This window comes from Hyperolius riggenbachi, chromosome 1, assembly GCF_040937935.1.
Source record: "Hyperolius riggenbachi isolate aHypRig1 chromosome 1, aHypRig1.pri, whole genome shotgun sequence".
In the NCBI taxonomy this organism is placed as follows: Eukaryota; Metazoa; Chordata; class Amphibia; order Anura; family Hyperoliidae; genus Hyperolius; species Hyperolius riggenbachi.
In genome coordinates this window covers 666460808-666477119 of record NC_090646.1, presented here as the reverse complement: position 1 = coordinate 666477119, position 16312 = coordinate 666460808, and the positions used below count along the sequence as shown (strand labels likewise).

At 47.4% G+C, this 16312-nt stretch overlaps 1 protein-coding gene across 1 annotated transcript in view; it reads left to right on the top strand.

Moving 5' to 3' along the window:
* The window catches only part of LOC137532399 (gamma-crystallin-3-like), a 198810-nt gene that overhangs the window by 57092 nt on the left and 125406 nt on the right, over window positions 1-16312 (top strand). The gene's annotated exons all lie outside the window — the stretch shown is intronic.

The window sequence follows — 16312 nt, the reverse complement described above, 5'->3', positions numbered from 1 at the left end:
CCTGTTCTGTGAACCCGCCACTGCATACCTGTACTGTTCAGTGAACCCGCCACTGCATACCTGTTCTGTTCAGTGAACCTGCCACTGTATACCTGTTCTGTTCAGTGAACCCACCACTGCATACCTGTTCAGTGAACCTGCCACTGCATACCTGTTCTGTGAACCCACCACTGCATACCTGTTCTGTGAACCCACCACTGCATACCTGTTCAGTGAACCCACCACTGCATACCTGTTCAGTGAACCCACCACTGCATACCTGTTCAGTGAACCTGCCACTGCATACCTGTACTGTTCAGTGAACCCGCCACTGCATACCTGTTCTGTTCAGTGAACCCGCCACTGTATTCCTGTTCAGTGAACCCGCCACTGCATACCTGTTCTGTTCAGTGAACCCGCCACTGTATTCCTGTTCAGTGAACCCGCCACTGCATACCTGTTGTGTTCAGTGAACCCGCCACTGTATACCTGTTCAGTGAACCTGCCACTGCATACCTGTTCTGTGAACCCGCCACTGCATACCTGTTGTGTTCAGTGAACCCGCCACTGCATACCTGTTCTGTTCAGTGAACCCGCCACTGCATACCTGTTCTGTTCAGTGAACCCACCGCATCAGTGCGCATACCTGTGCAGTTAAGTGAACCCACCTACCTACGTGAGTGCACGCAGTGTGATATACCACTCCGTGCATACCCGATATGGACAAAACAGGTAGAGGAAGAGGTAGTGCCAGAGCCAGAGGAAGGCCACCCGACAGGTCTGTGCGAGGTCGTGTAAATGTAATTTCGTGTGGACCTGGCCCACAGTACAGTGCTCGGAAGAAGGCACGTCCCATCACCTCCCAAGATTGTCAGGACGTGGTTGAGTATTTAGCGACACAGAACACCTCATCTTGCTCAGCCACCTGCGCTACTACTAGCACCACTTCCGCTGCATTTGACACTTTGCAAGAATCATTTAGTGGTGAAATCACTGATGCACAGCCATTGTTGTTACAGCCAGATGAATTTTCACCAGCTCATATGTCTGAGTTACGCGCCAACACTATGGATGTAACGTGTGAGGAGGATGAAGGACCTACTGATGGTGCATGTTTGGATTTTTCTGAGGCAAGCGAAGCTGGGCAGGATGATTACGATGATGACGATGATACGGATCCTCTGTATGTTCCCAATAGAGGAGATGAAGAGGGGGACAGTTCAGAGGGGGAGTCAGAGAGTAGTAGGAGGAGAGAAGTTGCTGAAAGAAGCTGGGGCAGCTCTTCGCCAGAAACAGCTGGTGGCAGTGTCCGGCACCATGTATCGCCACCTATGTACAGCCAGCCAACTTGCCCTTCAGCATCAGCTGCTGAGGTCCCCATAGTGCCCACATCCCAGGGTGGCTCAGCGGTGTGGAAAATTTTTAATGTGTGTGCCTCAGATCGGAGCAAAGCCATCTGTTCGCTCTGCCAACAAAAATTGAGCCGTGGAAAGGCCAACACTCACGTAGGGACAAGTGCCTTACGAAGGCACCTGGAGAAAAGGCACAAACAGCAATGGGATGGCCACCTGAGCAAAAGCATCAGCAGCACACAAAAGAAAAGTCACCCTCCTTCTCCTCTTCCTCCTTCAGGTGTATCATCTGCTTCTGCCGCTTTCTCCCTTGCACCTTCACAGGCACCCTCCTCCACTCCGCCTCTGCCCTTAAGCGGTTCCTGCTCCTCTGCCCACAGCAGCAGTCAGGTGTCCGTGAAGGAAATGTTTGAGCGGAAGAAGCCAATTTCGGCCAGTCACCCCCTTGCCCGGCGTCTGACAGCTGGCGTGGCGGAACTGTTAGCTCGCCAGCTGTTACCATACCGGCTGGTGGACTCTGAGGCCTTACGTAAATTTGTGGCCATCGGGACACCGCAGGGGAAGATGCCAGGCCGCACTTATTTTTCTAGAAAGGCCATACCCCAACTGCACCGTGAAGTTGAGAGGCAAGTGGTGTCATCTCTTGCGAAGAGCGTTGGGTCAAGGGTACACCTGACCACGGATGCCTGTTCTGCCAAGCACGGGCAGGGCCGCTACATTACGTACACAGCCCATTGGGTCAACCTGGTGAACGATGGCAAGCAGGGCGCAGCGGACCAAATTGTGACACCTCCACGGCTTGCAGGCAGGCCTCCTGCCACCTACTCTCCTCCTGCTACATGCTCTTCGCTGTTCTCCTCCTCCTTGGCTGAGTGGCAGTTCTCCTCTCCAGATACACAGCCCCAGCTCCGCAGGGCCTATGCTGCATGCCAGGTACGACGGTGTCACGCCATCTTAGACATGTCTTGCCTCAAAGCGGAGAGTCACACTGGAGCAGCTCTCCTGGCTGCTCTTAAGAAACAGGTGGATAAGTGGCTGACCCCGCACCACCTGGAGATAGGCAACGTGGTGTGCGACAACGGCAGCAATCTCCTTGCCACTTTGCATATGGGGAAGCTGACACACATACCCTGCATGGCACATGTCATGAATCTAGTTGTTCAAAGATTTGTGTCAAAGTACCCTGGCTTAGCGGATGTCCTGAAGCAGGCCAGGAAGTTCTGTGGGCATTTGAGGCGGTCTTACACAGCCATGGCACGCTTTGCGGAAATTCAGCGGAAAAACAACTTGCCGGTGAGACACCTGATTTGCAATAGCCCGACTCGCTGGAATTCGACCCTGCTCATGTTCTCCCGCCTGCTAGAACAGGAGAAAGCCGTCACCCAGTACCTCTACAACTACAGTAGAACGAAACAGTCTGGGAAGATGGGGATGTTCTGGCCCGACAACTGGACACTGATGAGAAATGCATGCAGGCTCATGCGGCCGTTTGAGGAGGTGACCAACCTGGTGAGCCGCAGTGAAGGCACCATCAGCGACTTGATTCCCTACGCTTACTTCTTGGAGCGTGCTGTGCGTAGAGTGGCGGATGAAGCTGTGAATGAGCGTGACCAGGAACAGTTACGGCAGGAACAGGCATGGGACCAATTTTCATCAGACCCAGCTGTTTCCTCAACACCTGCGGCAGCACAGAGGGGGGAGGAGGAGGAAGAAGAGAAGTCGTGTGCAGAAGACGAGTCAGACTCAGAGGATGATGAGCAAGGTGTTTCTTTGGGGGAGGAGGAGGAGGGGACGGCGGCAGGAGAACAACCGCAGCAGGCGTCGCAGGGGGCTTGTGCTGCTCAACCTTCCCGTGGTATTGTTCGCGGCTGGGGGGAGGAGGTTGACTTACGTGATGTCACTGAGGAAGAGCAAGAGGAGATGTATGGTACATCTGGATCCGACTTTGTGCAGATGTCGTCTTTTATGCTGTCCTGCCTGTTGAGGGACCCCCGTATAAAAAACCTCAAGGGGAATGAGCTGTACTTTGTGGCCACACTACTAGACCCTCGGTACAGACACAAAGTGGCGGACCTGTTACCAACTCACCTGAAGGTGGAAAGGATGCAGCACATGCAGAACAAGCTGTCAACTATGCTTTACAATGCCTTTAAGGGTGATGTGACAGCACAATGCCAGCAAGGTACCACTGCCACTAATCCTCCTCCCGTGTCCACGCAGTCAAAGACAGGACGCTCCAGCGATCTCATGGTGATGTCGGACATGCGGACGTTCTTTAGTCCAACGCCTCGCCATAGCCCTTCCGGATCCACCCTCCACCAACGCCTGGAACGGCAGGTAGCCGACTACCTGGCCTTAAGTGTGGATGTAGACACTGCTGTGAACAGCGATGAGGAACCCTTGAACTACTGGGTGCGCAGGCTTGACCTGTGGCCAGAGCTGTCCCAATTTGCCATCCAACTTCTCTCCTGCCCTGCCGCAAGCGTCCTGTCAGAAAGGACCTTCAGCGCAGCTGGAGGCATTGTCACTGAGAAGAGAAGTCGCCTAAGTCACAAAACTGTTAAGTACCTCACCTTTATCAAAATGAATGAGGCATGGATCCCGGAGGGCTGCTGCCCGCCCCAAGACTAAGTCAGTCCCCGCACACACAGCATCTCTGCCTGCACGCCGTGTGACTGGCTGCCTGGCCTGCCCCAAGTAGACTAAGTCGCTCCCAGTCCCTCCACACAGCATGTCTGCCTGAAGGCCGCTTGACTACCTTCTCCGCTACCACCAACAGGGTCCGGGACTCCAGGCGGATTGCTGAATTTTTTAGGCCGCTGCTAGCAGCGGCCGCTGTAATAATTTTTCTGGTGCGTGTACATGACTGCCTAATTTTTCTGGCTGCACTGCGGGCAGCTGCAACAACAAAAGAAAAGGCATGTACATGCGCCCATTCCCCTTCGTGATCATTACCTTGCCGTGGTGAAGGGGCTTGCGTATCACAATGAAGCAATGACCGGCGCCTAGATGAGTGTCTCGGGGGGCACACCCACGATAATAAGGTCGTTGCCTCATTGTGGTCAGACCAAATTTGATCAGCTGGACAGTCACTGTTCTGTCATTCAGCTACATCAGCCAGGCGACCATATGGGCTGTAAAGCCACCAAAACCTGCACTCTCGCCATGGTGCGCACCAGTCCAGCACAGCCGTCACTACACAAACAGCTGTTTGCGGTGCATTACACGGTGAGTTTGGTGTGTCAGTGTGAAGCAGTACCTTAATTACACTACCTGATTGATGTATACACATGCAAGATGTTTTAAAGCACTTTAGGCCTGTCATTTAGCATTCAATGTGATTTCTGCCCTAAAACGCTGCTTTGCGTCAAATCCAGATTTTTCCCGGGGACTTTTGGCATGTATCCCACTCCTCCACCTGGGGGTCCAGGTGTTAGACCCCTTGAAACATCTTTTCCATCACTTTTGTGGCCAGCATAATTTTTTTTTTCACAGTTCGCATCCCCATTGAAGTCTATTCCGGTTCGCGAACCTAAAATCGGAGGTTCGGCCCCACTCTATTTGTTTGAACCATCTTTGAATAGAAGGGATTGTGGGGGTTTCCGCAGTCTAGGAATCACTGCCTTTGGTGCCGTAAATTGGTGATGGACTAGCAATTTACAGAAGCCCTCAGAGGAGGCTGAGATGGTATTCAGTTGAAGGATGCTTTCTTGTTTCATGATCTGACCAGCTAGGCAGCAAGCACAATCCCAGCATAGGCCAAGTTTAGGACCATCCCAACAAATGTAGGATCTCCAACATTAACGGAAAAATATTACTGGAGATCTGTATCATCATCTCAAAAATATTGTGAATGCAGGTCCTGACTCTAGAAATATACAGCAATATTTATGAACAAATTTCATGTTTTTATCAAATACTGGCATATTACATATTCACAACTAAGCCTTACGCTCCTTTCACACTGGCAGGTAGCGCTCTCCAATGGAAGTCTATGGGGCTTTTCATGCCTCGCATGGTGCTACGCGATACGCCAGAAGTGCCCAAATTGCACGCAAAAGCAACAGTGCTTTCCTGGGCAACATGCTATTCTTTCAAAACACTTCTGCGCAATTTGATTTTTGGCCACAGGAAGTGAGTGCTAGCCTAACTTCCTGCATGGCCTGATGTCAGAAGGGAGATTACCGTGCATTGCTGTGCAATGCGTTTATCTCAACGCAACACTCTTATACCGCCGGTTTCCAGTGTGCAATCGGCCTCAATGTGATTGTATTTGAGTAATGAGATTGTTAGTTACACATATCAAATTATATCGCCAATTGAACACTAATAATAACGGCGTGCAAATGTATAAATAATGCAGATGGTATGCACCTGTCTGTACTAATCTCCTCCACCTATCCTACAACATTTGCAATGTTCGCGTACATTTACTAGTATACCATTAAGTTAGGTTTTATAAGTTTTTGTTCACATAGGGCTTGATTCACAAAAGAGTGGTAAGTGATTGCACGGCCGTTTGCGCGTGAATTTTCGCATTTCGCGCGATCTCGAATTTTCGTGTGCAAACGATAACGTTTTTGCATGCAAATATGAATTTTGATGCGAAACAAATATCGTTTGCGTGCAAAAGCGTTATCGTTTCGCACAAAAATTCGCAATCGCGCAAACTGCAAAAATTCACGCAAAAACGGCTGTGCTATCAGTTAGCACTCTTTTGTGAATTAAGCCCCTAGAAACGTATTCCTCTCTTACTGATTTCTTATGTCTGCAACTAACCAATGAGAACCAGTGCTTTATCAGCCAATAGGATTATGGCAAGGAGGTGGATCCTTGAATAGCCATTCAATGCCAGGGCCCTGTGGTCCTGTTGTAAGAAGTGCATTCTGGGAATTGTAGTTTTACAAAGAAGGGTGGAAAGGTTTTAAGCCTGTTTACACTACTTGCAGATTGGATGCAGAATCGATGCAAAAAAACTGACTCCAATGAATATCTATGGGAAAATCTGCATCAGAAAAATTGCGTTTAGTGGAAACAGGCCCATAGGCATTCATTGGAGTCAGTTTTTCTGCATCCATTCTGCATCCAATCTGCATGTAGTGGATACAGGAGTGGGCAGTGGTGTAAAACCTGTAAAAATGTACCTAGAAAAAATGTGCATGTATGCGGAAGTGTTAGTGGTTTTTATTTGTGTCTGTGTCACTGGCAAGCTATGTTGCATACTTGTAGTGGCCTTCTAGTGGCTCATGTAAGCATCAGTTGTCATGTGATTGTCTCACTGGGTGAAGCAAAAGTGTGCATGTAGCCGGAGGACTGGGACCTTTCAGCCTGGGGGCAAAACACAAACTAGAGGCCCGTTTCCATGGCAGCCCCAGCCCAAATGACGTCAGAAACGCACCTCACATGCTACATGCCAGGGGTCACATAATACATTTGGAGGGATGACAGCGAGGGGTTTCCATTGTGTCCGTCGTTCGTGATTATCGCACGTCATCACCACTGCACACCAAATCAACCACATTGGCCTGAGATTTCCCAGCATCTCAGATTCAACCAATTTTCGCCCAAAATCAGTTAAATTGTCAATTGGGCATGCTTGTGGCGGCACCGATTTTCACCCAATCTGATAGTAATTATCAAAACAGTTGGTTGATCGCCGACACAACAGATGTACGGCCACCTTAATTCCCCAAGACTCTAACCCCCCCCCCCCCCACACACACACACACTTATGTCCATAGAGGTACTGTCCCTTCAGAAGAGGGACAGTTGGGAGCTATAATGGTGTGAAAGCAGACAAGAGGTTTTTTTTTTCTATGGACCCTGCAGGCAAGCCTCTGCTCTGCATCTTGCTGTGTACATTTACCAGCTTACCCGTCCTCTAATTGCTCCGTAATTGCACCTTTATTTCTCTCAGCCAGCCTAATGTTTCACATTGCCTTATACAAAAACCTGAATGCACCAGGCACTGTACCAGCCCTGAATCATTAAATGAGAGGCAGCCTGGGGGGAAATCTCCCCCTTTCCCCCTGGCCAGTCCTCCCCTGAGCCGGAACTGTTAGTATTTTTTATTGCTGTCTGAGCCACTGGCAAGCTATTGTCCATACTTGTAGTGGCTTTGTCATGTAATGCATCAGTTGTCATGTGATTGTCTCATTAGGTGAAGCAAAAGTGTTAATGTAGCCGGAATTGTTAGTGGTTTTATTTGCTGTCTGTGTCACTATTGCGGCTTTGTGATGTAACACGTGAGTGTGTTGGGTCAAACGGAAATCCAGGTATGTTTTTTTTTTCCCCTCACACAGAGCAGGTGGCCTGTGAACAGGTCTGGATGTGAGTTCATGCTTGGTGTGGGGGATGGTGATGATTTCTAGCAGGTGTGTGGAGGGGGTGGGGATGACTCCCATGCCATGGCTGTTTCTAGTTCAGCCACACCCAGGATAGGTTGATTTGGAGGACTTGAAACTCTCCTCTCTTCTGCCAAACCCCTCTGACATCCCCTCTCTTCTTAGTTACTTTACAGAAAAGGAATAGATTCAAAAAATTGATGAACCGGAGTGCAGTCTTGTTGTATCAAAACTTTGTAGAAAAACTTTATTAACATGTACAGACAAAAGATTAAAAAGAGGGTTTCTTCAATTCCATATAATAAATCTTCATATAATCAGTGGTACATCCAAAAGGAGAAAATGAAGCTGATGGAACTGGCAAACACTATATTCTGGCTTGGTTTGATTGTGATTTTTAAATAGACGTTGTGTCTTAAAGGCAGCCGTGGGTTTCCTCTGGGCACTCCGGTTTCCTCCCACATCCCAAAAACATACAGATAAGTTAATTCGCTTCCCCCTAAATTGCCCTTAGACTACAATACATACACTACACAATACATACATAGACATATGACTATGATAGGGACTAGATTGTGAGCCCCTCTGAGAGCAGTTAGTGACAAGACAATATAATTTGTACAGTGCTGTGTAATATGTTGGTGCTATATAAATACTAAAATAAATAAATACATTTCCTGATGACTTTAACGCAGCTTGACCTGTGTTCTAAAAAAAATGTGTGGGGACATCTAGTGGCCAAAAGGAATATTACAATAAAAATGTCCTATCCCTATACAAGCCCATTAATTCATTATGCTCCCTCCCTGCCTCCATATAACACAATTGTAAAAATAAATAAATGACGGAATTTAAAAGACAATACATAAATTATTAGGTTAGGGACTTAGCTTTTAAAATATGTAATTCCTTATGCTCCCTTCCTGCCCCCATATAAGACAAATGTAAAAAAATAAAAATAAATAAAGTGACAGAATTTAAAAGACAATACATAAATTGCTACGTTAGGGACTTTTAAAATATGTATGCTATGAGGGTGTATTACTGGGGGTTTTTTTGTTTGTTTTGTTTTTGTTTGCAAATAAGGGCTTACATTATTGTTAGAGTACCTAAAATCACATAATGGAAAAAATACATCTTTATTTCCAAATAGAATATTGTTGTTATTCATTATATTATGGACATAATTTAAATAGTGTAATGACTGGGACAAATGGGCAAATAAAAAGTGTGGGTTTTAATCACAGTAACATGTTTTATTTTAAAGGGGAACTGAAGTAAGAGGTATACGGAGACTGCCATATTTGTTTCGTTTTAATGAATACCAGTTGCCTGGCAGCCCTGCTGATCCTCTAATACTATTAGCCATAGCCCCTGAACAAGCATGCAGCAGATCAGGTGTTTCAGACTTTAAAGTCAGATCTGACAAGACTAGCTGCATGCTTGTTTCTGGTGTTATTCAGATACTACTGCAGAGAAATAGACCAGCAGGGCTGCCAGGCAACTGGTATTGATTAAAAGGAAATAAATATGGCAGCCTCCATATACCTCTTACTTCAGTTCCCCTTTAAAACTGTATTAACTGAAAACTAAAAAATAATGATTTTTTTTTTATTTTTTTTCTTCTTGTTCACTTTAAAATGCATATAAAATAAAATAATTGTTAGCAAAAAGTACCACCCAAAAAAAGCCTAATTTGTGGTAAAATAAAATAAATGTATACAGTATTTACTTATTAGATTATTCAGTGTAATAAGTAGTGATAAACTCTTAAGCTGACAAGAAGAAAAAAAGAGGGGCGCTCTGAGTACGTTGCACCGCTGTACTGTGCACCAATAGGACAGGTCTCACCTGTTTACGGTGGGGCTGGCACAGCGTACACAGCCCGGATCCGCCTTGTCCCTCTTAGCCGAGCCGGGGACTGAGCTCTGACGCGGGGCGGATGTGACGTCACTCGCTCCAGGAAGTAGTAGGTCGGTTGCCGGGTAACACCAGACAGCTCTGTACGGAGCTTCTGGCCCTGCACAACGTATATTACTGAGCTGGAAACTTCACAGAAGTGAAGAGAGATAAACTGGGATGTAGTGGGAATATAAAATTTTATTAAAACAACGCGTTTCGCGGAGATACAGTCTGCGCTTTTTCAAGTTAATGCTTATGGGGCTAAACATCTCTCAAAAATAAATACCCTTCCCTCCACACAAAAGTCTGAATCGACCAATCCGCACTGCAATGGGTGGGATCCAGGGATTCATATTGCTTCTAAACAGGGAGAAAAGTGCCGTAAAACACATAATAGAGGGACAATGGGAGTGAGAATCATATATAGAAATATAAAAAAGGGGAAATGTAATAACCTAAAAAATTGTAAAAATTTTTTTGTAAAAAGGGACTCCACAGACATGCTGTGCCCACTGATCTCACATAAGCATAGTCTAAAAGATATCAGAAAAGTATCTATGTATATGTGCATACACACACACACACATTCATATCCACAGCTATAAAATAACCAAGGAAATCTTTTCCACACATACATCTCATTGGACGATAGGTTGGAGGTGGCTCATCTCCTCCAAACACTTGTTTAATCCCCCTGGTTCCTGTGTACCCAATTTCAGAATCCAAAAGGATTCTCGCCTGCACAGAGTATGATATCTCTCGTATTTATTGGGGTGAATTATCTGTTCAATTATGATCGCCCTAAGTAATTCAAAGTTCTTATCATGGGTAAGAGAAAAGTGTTTGGAAACCCCATGTTTCTGCTCCCCTTTGTTTATATTCGACCTTTGTTTATTCAACCTGGTCTGGAATTTCTGTGTGGTGCGTCCCACATAGAAAAGTCCGCATGGGCAGCTGAGTAGGTAGATCACGTATGAACTCTGACAGGTAACATGGCTTTTTATAGAATATACAGTAGGTGAGCTGGTTTGGAATGTGTATACGCCTCTCTTTAAAGTCTTACAGGAGAGACATCTTTTGGACCCACAGGGGAAACATCCCAGTTTCCCACTGGTGGTCCTCTGACTCCGAGATGTTGTCTCACATCTCACTGTGGGCAGTCTACTGGGTGCAATATGGCCCCTAATTGTTTTGCCCCTTCTAAAGACCACACAGGGTTTCTGAGGTAGAGACTGTTTCAAAATGGGATCGCTTAATAGGACTGGCCAATATTTCGAGAAAATATCTCTACATTCCTCGGCCTGTCCAGAATAGTTGATAACCACAGGTGTCTGCTTCTCAAGGGGTTTCTCTTTCTTAGAAAGAGTTCTAGAGGGCTCCAAACACTAGAGGGCTCCAAACTGGCCAAAGGGGACATTTCATAACCAAGGCTTGTGATGGGCACTGTAGTAGTCGAGATAGCCATTCCTATCTGTTGGTTTAAAGTAATTAGTGGTTTTAATAGAGGCGTCGAGGGGATCTACCTCCAGTTTTCAATGTAGGCAAAGGATCTACCTCCAAATCAAGATCTAAAAATGTGTCCTGTACGGGGCTGTCTCCATGGTAAATGACAAACCCAGTTTGTTACCGTTCAGATAATTCACATAGCCCTGTAGCTCCTCCAAAGGTCCCCTCCACAGACCAGTTCCAGACGCATCTAAAATGGTTACGTTTTTCTGCATATATGTTTGTGCGCTTTTTTGTCTTAATGAAATGCAAGTGCGTTTTTAAATGCAGTTGTGTTTTGCACATGGAAAAATATGCGGCAAGTTCAGCGTTTTCTAAATCGCACATTGCAGAACACAAACACGTGCGTTTTTTTTCATGTTGCGCATTGACTTACATTCTATGCGTTAACGCCAGCACTTTATGCAACGCTAGCGTTTCTGCCTAGTGTGTTCCTACCCTTAGAGGTGAAGTGGTTAAATATATGTAAAGGATAACATCTAATGCATTAAAAATGTTGAATAGTGCAGCGCTTATCAGCATTGAATCTACCCCTGTAGGAAAGGGGGTGTTTATGGGGTGGATAAGGTGGGTGGATTCCTAAAGTACCTTCTGCTAGCATCTCTGTCTATTGTGGATCCCCACTGGTTAATTATCCACATAACAGTGTGAAACAGACGGAGAAGGCACTAGCATGGAGAAGACAAAGGCACAGCAGGTAGTGGATTAGAGGAGGCTGTAGGAGATGTGGATAAATATTCTCTTCTCTGCTACCAATAGCTCTACTTTGAAGGGAGGGATAGACCACTTTGTTGGAACAGGCCACTGTGTTATGTAAGGGGGAAATGCACATCATCATATTGTGGGGTTATCACTACATGTCTTCTGTGCATGATGTCACGGTTATGTCATGCACATGCGCAGTACGCTCCCGGCCATGGGCACGTTAGTGCGCAGCTGCTCGCCCGGCTGCACTCGTCCTACAGTGCATAGGACGAGTGCAGCCGGGCCAGCAGCTGCGCACTAATGCCCGACTCAGGCAACCCAGAAGAGGCTGCTGGGGGGCATTTAGGTATGATCAGAGGGGCAGAGAGGAAAATAGGGGAAGCAGTGGGCATCAGGACAACTGCCAGTACATGCCTGCTCCCCCCGTTTCTCCTACTTAGTTTGCATCTAGTATCCTTTAAATGAGGGGGTGAGGGGCAGCAACTTTATTGTTTTATGATTGGACGTGGGGTTGGGCAACACCAGGTCACTTGCAGCACCAGGTCATGTAATCCTTTTATGAGGGTGCCACTGCCAGGCTGCATAGTTATGCTATCGGGGTCACCTCGCTACTTATTGTATTTCTGTTACAGGGGCCACCAGGTTTGTTATAGGGACACCAGAGTACTTGGTTATGAAGTCTGGGGTTAACTTAGCTGTAGGGATAGCATTAGTAAGTGTGCAGAGGGTTAATGATGTTACTGTTTTGTTTGCCATGCCCCTTTTGGCTCCTCCCTATTACATATTTAAATGTACTAGTTGGAGGTGAGGAGCATGGATTCTGTGTTTGGAGATATGAGAAACTTGGCTTTCAATTAGGTCACCCATTATTAGTTTTTTGATATGCTACTGGATCATTATTTTCAATAAATACCAAATACAATATGTTTTTCACATTTGTCTAACTGGATTTTACTCATCTACTTTTAAAACTCATACAGACATACAAACCTACTTTCAGCCAACCAAAGTACACGCTGAAAGCACAACTTCCCCCACAGCTTGCCTCCTCCCACCACTGAAAGCACAACTCCCCCCACAGCTTGCCTCCTCCCACCACTGAAGAACATCTTCCCCCACAGCTTGCCTCTTCCCACCACTGAAAGCACAACTTCCCCCACAGCTTGCCTCTTTCCACCACTGAAAGCACAACTCCCCCCACAGCTTGCCTCCTCCCACCACTGTAAGCACATCTTCCCCCACAGCTTGCCTCCTCCCACCACTGAAAGCACAACTTCCCCCACAGCTTGCCTCCTCCCACCACTGAAAGCACATCTTCTCCCACAGCTTGCCTCCTCCCACCACTGAAAGTACAACTTCCTCCACAGCTTGCCTCCGCCCACCACTGAAAGCACAACTTCCCCTACAGCTTGCCTCCTCCCACCACTGAAAGCACAACTTCCCCTACAGCTTGCCCCCGCCCACCACTGAAAGCACAACTTCCCCTACAGCTTGCCTCCTCCCACTACTGAAAGCACAACTTCCCCCACAGCTTGCCTCTTTCCACCACTGAAAGCACAACTCCCCCCACAGCTTGCCTCCTCCCACCACTGAAAGCACATCTTCCCCCACAGCTTGCCTCCTCCCACCACTGAAAGCACAACTTCCCCCACAGCTTGCCTCCCCCCACCACTGAAAGCACATCTTCTCACACAGCTTGCCTCCTCCCACCACTGAAAGCACAACTTCCTCCACAGCTTGCCTCCGCCCACCACTGAAAGCACAACATCCCCTACAGCTTGCCTCCTCCCACCACTGAAAGCACAACTTCCCCTACAGCTTGCCTCCGCCCACCACTGAAAGCACAACTTCCCCTACAGCTTGCCTCCTCCCACCACTGAAAGCACAACTTCCCCTACAGCTTGCCTCCTCCCACCACTGAAAGCACAACTTCCCCTACAGCTTGCCCCCGCCCACCACTGAAAGCACAACTTCCCCTACAGCTTGCCTCCTCCCACTACTGAAAGCACAACTTCCCCCACAGCTTGCCTCTTTCCACCACTGAAAGCACAACTCCCCCCACAGCTTGCCTCCTCCCACCACTGAAAGCACATCTTCCCCCACAGCTTGCCTCCTCCCACCACTGAAAGCACAACTTCCCCCACAGCTTGCCTCCCCCCACCACTGAAAGCACATCTTCTCCCACAGCTTGCCTCCTCCCACCACTGAAAGCACAACTTCCTCCACAGCTTGCCTCCGCCCACCACTGAAAGCACAACATCTCCTACAGCTTGCCTCCTCCCACCACTGAAAGCACAACTTCCCCTACAGCTTGCCTCCGCCCACCACTGAAAGCACAACTTCCCCTACAGCTTGCCTCCTCCCACCACTGAAAGCACAACTTCCCCTACAGCTTGCCTCCGCCCACCACTGAAAGCACAACTTCCCCTACAGCTTGCCTCCTCCCACCACTGAAAGCACAACTTCCCCTACAGCTTGCCTCCTCCCACCACTGAAAGCACAACTTCCCCCACATCTTGCATCCTCCCACCCAATGTTCAGCCACTGAGGACATATTGCAACCTCAGTGATTGGACACCATATGACAGGAATCAGGATGGTCTGGCAGACTGGAGGGAAAGGGAGCTCAGTGATATGGATTGGGAGAGTGACATAGATCTGGAAGAGCCACAAGCAGGTGGTCTGCAATTTCCCACAAGCCATTGGGCCAGTAGAGTTACATGTAGCAGTAATTTTGGGCTTAATCACTCACCACTCAGACTTGTGTTTGTTCTCTTCCATATGTCCCTGTAGTGACAGGTAACACCCAGCACTCTCTGCACATACGAGGGGATTTTATGAGGGCCTCAATGACTGCCAATGCAAGGAGAGCTTTAGCCTAACAACCAATATATAAAATATAATGTATTAATAACAACCAAAATATAATGTATTAATGCCATATACTCACTACTATTTTGTAAGTGAGCTTTAAATATGCCAAAGATGGAAAAGACCTAAAATCACAGGGAAGTGTCCTACTCCTCTGTAATCTTTGGTATTTTCTAATTTTTCAAACAGATCTCCAATCTTACAGGGCTGCCTATCTCTGTAATGAATGATACGTGGTATATATGTTACGGCCAGAACCACAAGTCTGGCCACTTCGGGTTCTGGCCAGTCAAAACGCGAAATGGCCGTGCATCTGCGGCCAATGTTAGAAATAAAAAGATCCCCGGCCACATAAGTGCATTTGGTGGCCGTCTCGCTGTATCCAATGTATCCAACGGGGGTAATTTAAAGCAGAAAACCGAGAGCCCAATATAGTGTAGTATGTATTGGAATGTGGGAGAGAATTATATGAGTAAGTTTTATACTTGCAAACCAGAGTTACCGCCAAGGAAACCACTGTAAGGGCAGGTGGGGAGTACAAGCCTGTCCCCACTCAGGACTAAGACGTCGCTCTCTGTAGATAGAGGAAAAGGAGGGTGTGACACCCTTCCACCAAGGGTGGTTTCTTAATTTGTAGAGATGTACAGAGGCGCCAGAAGGATAAAATTCACTAAAAATGTTTAAAACGTTCGGGGAGGCGGTGGTGGACCAGCGAGCCCAAAACAGACATAAAACTGTCGATTTCAATAGAAAAGCATTTATTCACATACTCCTAAAACAATTGGCAATGCATTTCGCAGGCACAATCCCACTTCTTCAGGCAATAAACAATCAGGAGTAACACACAGCTTAGGGTCCAATCAGAGCTTGGTGCCAAGCTCTGATTGGACCCTAAGCTGTGTGTTACTCCTGATTGTTTATTGCCTGAAGAAGCGGGATTGTGCTTGCGAAACGTGTTGCCAATTATTTTAGGAGTATGTGAATAAATGCTTTTCTATTGAAATCGACAGTTTTATGTCTGTTTTGGGCTCGCTGGTCCACCACTGCCTCCCCGAACGTTTTAAACGTTTTTAGTGAATTTTATCCTTCTGGCGCCTCTGTACATCTCTACAAAACGGGGGTAATTTAGTTAATTCCCCCGGAGGCAATGTGGCAGATGAAGCCGCCTCTTCGGCTCTGTCTCCTCCCCCTGCCCCTCTCCTCTACAACATTGGCAGCCGGGGACACGCGTGTCTCCCAGACTCGTTCGTAGCGGCAGGGAATCCTGACGTTTGTTCCTAGAGAGCGGGTGCCAGCATAAGCGATGTCTGCAGCCTCCCCACTCTGCTTCCCTGCCGCTACGAACGATCGGGGACACGCCTGCCAAACTTGCATAGGAGAGGGGCAGAGGAGGAGGCGGAGCCGAAGGGGCGGCTTTATCTACCACATTGCTGCCGGGGGAATTAATTAAATTACCCCCGTTGGATACATTTGGCTGCAGGAGACTGCCACCAAATGCACTTATGTGGCGGGGGATCTTTTTATTTCTAACATTGGCCGCAGGTGCACGGCCACTTCGCGTTTTGACCAGCCAGAACCTGAAGTGGCCACACTTCAGGTTCTGGCTGTAACATATACATGCTTTATACAGTATATTCAGTAATTCCCTAAATA